At 41.9% G+C, this 5,230-nt stretch overlaps 1 long non-coding RNA gene across 1 annotated transcript; it reads left to right on the top strand.

Annotated features, from left to right (window-relative positions):
• The first annotated feature begins 3,274 nt into the window (after window positions 1–3,274).
• LOC148122603 (uncharacterized) lies at window positions 3,275–4,494 on the top strand. Its single transcript, XR_015737445.1, has 2 exons — window positions 3,275–3,695; window positions 4,368–4,494. It is a non-coding gene; the product is annotated as an uncharacterized LOC148122603 (long non-coding RNA).
• The last annotated feature ends 736 nt before the right edge of the window (window positions 4,495–5,230 follow it).

The following is a 5,230-nucleotide window of genomic DNA, read 5'->3' as shown; positions in this document are numbered from 1 at the left end:
GTTCTCTTTGTTTTCCAAGATAGGACTGGTTGATCTACTTTACAGAGCCATGAAAATAAGGAAATTAATATATGGTCACCACAAGATTGAAGTTTGTCTGTTTTGTTGGCTATTATGATGCATGTCTGTGCCCCTGGTACTCATGAGACTGAGGCAGAAGGATTTAACTCCAAGGCTAGCCTGGGAGCAGGAGTGAGTTTAAGCCCAGCCTGAGAAATTTGTTGACCCTGACTCAAAATAAGAAGTAGAGAGCAGGATGGAAAAAGGTGGGGGGTGGCACATGGCTGTAATGCCAGCATTTGTGTGGCAGAGGCGCAGGAGCTCAAGGCCAGGTTGGTTTATACAGTGAGATTTAGGCCAGCCAGGGGAACAAAGTGAGATCATCACTCAAAAAAAAAAAAGGACTGAAATATTACTCAGTGACCTTGTGTTTCCTGTCATGTGTGAGGCTCTAGGAGGTTCAGGAGAAAAGTTTGTTGGAAAATTATTTTTTTGGCCATTTGAACTTCTGTTGAGAATTCTCTGTTCAGTTTAGTACCCCATTTTTTAATCCATTTTTTAATTGGATTAATTAGAATTTTAATGTCCAGTTTCTTGAGTTCTTTATATATTTTGGAGATCAGACCTTTGTCTGATGCGGGGTTGGTGAAGATCTTCTCCCATTCAGTAGGATGCTTTTTTGTTTTAATGACAGTGTCCTTTGCTTTTCAGAAGCTTCTCAGTTTCAGGAGGTCCCATTTATTCAATGTTGCTCTTGTTGTCTGTGCTACTGGGGTTATACGTAGGAAGTGGTCTCCTGTGTCCATGTGTTGCAGTCTACTTCCCACTTTTGGCCTTGCCCCACTATCACACTGATGATTATCTTGACTATCACCATAGAATCTTCGTCTGGTGACGGATGGAGATAGAGACAGAGACCCTCATCAGAGTAATGGACTGAGCTCCCAAGGTCCAGTTGAAGAGCAGAAGGAGGGAGGAAGTCAGGACTGCGAAGGAAGGGGATGATCAACCCACTGAGGCGTGCCTAATCTAATGGGAGCTCACCAAATCCAGCTGGACCAGGACTGAACAAGCATGTGATCAAACTGGACTCTCTGAATGTGGCTGACAATGGGGGCTGACTGAGAAGCCATTGATAAAGGCACTGGGACTTGTTTCTACTGCAAGTGCTGCCTTTTTGGGACACTAGTCTATTTGGATGCAAAGCTTCCTAGGCCTGGATATGGGGGGGGCCTTGGACTTCCCACAGGGCAGGATTCCCTGCCCTCTCTTAAGGAGGGAGGGTGAGGAAGGGAGCCGGAGGGGAATGGGAGGAGGGGAGGAAAGGTAAATTTTTGAGTGAATAAATAAAAAAGTTATTGTTTAATAAAATTAAATGTATACTACATTTGGCTCCCTTGATGAGATTGTGTATCTTTGGATGGATATTGATTATTGCTAGTTTGACAAAAATTTTGATTGTCTATTCTTTACCTGTCTTTTTCCATCTTATTTTCTGTTGTGTAGATAGATAGAAGCAATAAGAAAACTTGTTCTAAAAAGAGATAGGAAAGGGAGAGGGTCCTTTTCAACAAGACCATTTAATCATTTAATTTCAAGTTTGGAAGATAGAGATCACATTATGATCTTCATTAAAACTAATTCTAAATTTTAATTTAGTAGATGCATTAACTATACCTTCATTCACTCTTTTGAGAGTATGGCTCTGTACATCAGTCAGCTGTAAGAGTTTAGAAATCTCTCTTTTGAGTCATTTTTACACCAAGTTCCTAGAGCTCCTATCCAAAGGCTCACTAGGACTTAGGGATGACTCCTGACTACCACCTTTTAAATTAAAGACACAGTTTTGAACCCAATGTGCTTAGCAAATCTGAATAAATTAAAATATCACCTTGTTTAGTTTTTGATGCAACACAAGTATGAGGGACTTCTGTTGATGCAGTACTCCATGGGATGCTTTTATTTGACCAGAACCATGGTCTACACTTCAGCCCATTACACATATAAAACCACATCTGCTAATACCCTCAATCGCAGCTCAGTGCTTGTTAAATTAGTTTTTCTTGAATGAACTCCTGTACTTAGGATATTCTTGCACTTCTCACCGCGAGGCTAAGCGATCGGGCTGGAGAGCCACTGTCTACAGAATGTGAGATGTGCTCCCCTTCAGTTTTCTCCCATGCTCCCTCTCTCACTACTGTGCAGTTCCCGGCAGAGTGGATAGTGAGGAAAGGGCAAAAGAGGACTTTAAACCAAAAATGGTCATTTATACTGTGCATATAAAAAAATTCCAGAATGAGCCAGAAGAGCTAATTTCTAGTGTCATCATTGTCTTGTACCAGAAATAAATTTGAGTGAAATGGGTCTTCGAAGCTTACGACAAGCTGAAGAGTCCTCGATTCTAAGAGTTTATAGAAATGTTGATGTTTTAGGTTGAAGCCAGAAGGAAGGTCTTTACTCCAGGGCATATCTGAAATACATGTGACACTGGGAAGAGGGGCTTCACATACTACAACAACCCCCAAGTCATGGCTAGGGTCAGCCATAGGGCAGCGATGGCCGCACCAACCATAAGATTATTGATCATACACAATTTCAAGGATTCCAGAAATGGTGTTGAAATAGACTGAGGCCAAAGTTGAATCTGAACGGCAGACTTTTGCCAGATGTCAAACATAAGCCTGTGGAGCCCATGAGATGGCTCAGCAGGGTCAAAGCACCTGTGCCCGAGCGTGGCGACCCAAGTTTGAGCCTCAGGACTCCCATGGTAAGAGATTAAGTACCCCTTGATGCTGTGCTCTGACCCCTGCGTGTGCATTACGGCGTGTGTTCGACTCCACAAAATAAACAAGCTGGTGTGTAAAATGACAAACCCTGTGGCATTCCAACAACTATTGCACACTCATCAAGACCGACAAATTCATACTCTACTAACCACCAAAGCTTTAACGACAACGAATAAAAGCAAAATTATGGCTGAATAAATATTTACACCAACAAGAGTGAGAGGAGCTGATGTCTTCACTGCCTTAATTTTGGCACGCTAATTAAACAACAAATCTTTTAAACTATCAGGATAAAACTACTTAAAATGACTGTGGAGAACATCATTACCTTTGGACATAGTTCTGAACCAGTGTCACTTCCTGAGACAGATGTTTGCCGAGTGTTGAGCAATTGAGTGGGCTGAGAATGAAAGCGTCCTCCCCGTGGCAGTGTACACTGGGGGAGCTGCATTTTCAGTCACTGGTATTTTGAGACATAAACTGAAACTCATATGAGTACAGAGCACTACAAACAAAGGTTTCAAGGAAAAACAGAAGTGGGAACAATCATTTTCTTAACTCATCCAGCACAAAACTTGCTGTGTTTTCTTCCGTTGTGAATCCTGCGCTGGCAGAGAACCTAGTGGAGAAAGGAGAGGATTATGCAGTGTATTTCCACCCTTCAGCCCTCAGTGTGTGCTCCTGGGAGGGAGGAAGAAAGACAAACAGCACATAAGGAACGTGCTATTTTATTTTGCAAAGACTCTTGCTTTATGTCACGTAGTGCTAGCATTCAGAGATCAACTTGGGGTTGGTTGTCAAGGGAGACAGGATTCATCCATTCTGTCTTTTTTCAAGACTTCATGGCATCCCCTGACCCTAACACACACGATGAAAATGCCCTTGTAGAAAATTCATCATCTAACCGGGGTAAGATGAAATCTCAAAGTAAGTTAGTCAGAATTTCTCTAATGGCTAAGGCTATTGAACTTGAAAAAAAAGTTTCTCAGCTATTTTTATTTCATCTTTTCAGAACTTTAAGTTTAGTTGCATGTCATAATTTTAAATTGGGTTGATGTTTTCTCGGTGTTTAGTTTTTTGGGTTCGTTGCATGTCCTGGATGGAAACTCTCAGATACATAGCTCATAGATACATAGGTAAATTTTTTCCCCATTTGGTTGGCCGCCTCTTCACTTAAATATTGGTGACCTTTTCTTTTCAGAAACATTTAGTTTCATTAGGTCCCATTTATCAGGTGTTGGTCTGAATGTCTACACCGCCAGGGTCTTATTTAGGAAGTCCTTTCCTGTGCCAGTGATTTCAAACGTGGCTCCAGCTTCCTTCTGTGTTAGTTACAATTGGGGTCCCAGGTCTTATGCTGAGGTTTTGTCCATGTGGAATTGAGTTTTGTACAGGATGAAGATCTAGTTTCATTTTCCTACACATATCCAGCGAGATCAGCACCATCTGTTGAAGGGTCTGTCTTTTCTTCACTGTGTGCTGTTTGACAAAAATAAGGGGTCTGCAGAAGTGTGTGATTATGTGATTATGTCAGGTTGCAACCCTATTCCATTGATTAATGTGTCCATTTTTTTTTCTTAGATGAGCTGTCCTTGTGTACCTTTGGCTGTCCTGCAACTGGCTCTATAGAACAGGCTGGTCTTGAACTCACAGAGATCCACCTGTCTCTGCCTCCTGAGTGCTGGGATTAAAAGTGTGAGCTACCAAACCTGGGTATGTGTCAATTTTTATGCTATCACATGCTGTCTTAATTACTATAGGATAGTAGTGTAACTTAAAATCTAGGATGGTGAAATTTTCACCAGCTTTGTTGTTGTTCAGGGTTGTTTTGACTACCCTGGGCTTTTGTGCTTCTCTCTTAAGTTCAAGATTATTTTATTTGATTTCTATGAAGAGTTGCATTGGAATTTTGATGGGGATTACACTAAATCTGTAGGATGCTTTTAGTGGGATGGCCATTTTTACAAGAGTAATTCTACTGATCTGTGATCGTGGGAGGTTTTTGCTGCGGTGAGCCCACAAGTATTACACAGTAAATGCACAGCTGGCAGATCTACTGGACTCTCCACGGGAAGTGTACACACCCTCTACCTGGAGTAGCTCATTTTTACAGAGCTACAGGCACACCTGTTCTTTGGATAAGTCACTGTCAATTCTATAAAAATCCGTGAAATCATGGCATTTCTCCCTTCTATAGTATCCCAGCAGTGTATAAATCCGACTTTTCCTGTAGGGCAACCTGATTCCTCCCGCACACCATGAAGACATGGTGTGAAAAGGATTCGGTCAAGTTCTTGTTCTCACAGTCACTATCTATGTATAGTCCCCCACAGACTTTCTTTATTGACAGTGCTCACTGACAAGAAAGGCGCCTCACACAGGAGGTGATATGTCTGCTCTAAAAGCAGACTCAGGAAGGTGGAATCTACTGGTCTGCTCTGATG

Source organism: Myodes glareolus, chromosome 3 (assembly GCF_982192425.1).
Source record: "Myodes glareolus chromosome 3, mMyoGla1.1, whole genome shotgun sequence".
Taxonomy (NCBI): Eukaryota; Metazoa; Chordata; class Mammalia; order Rodentia; family Cricetidae; genus Myodes; species Myodes glareolus.
This window is presented reverse-complemented; position numbering and strand designations above follow the sequence as displayed.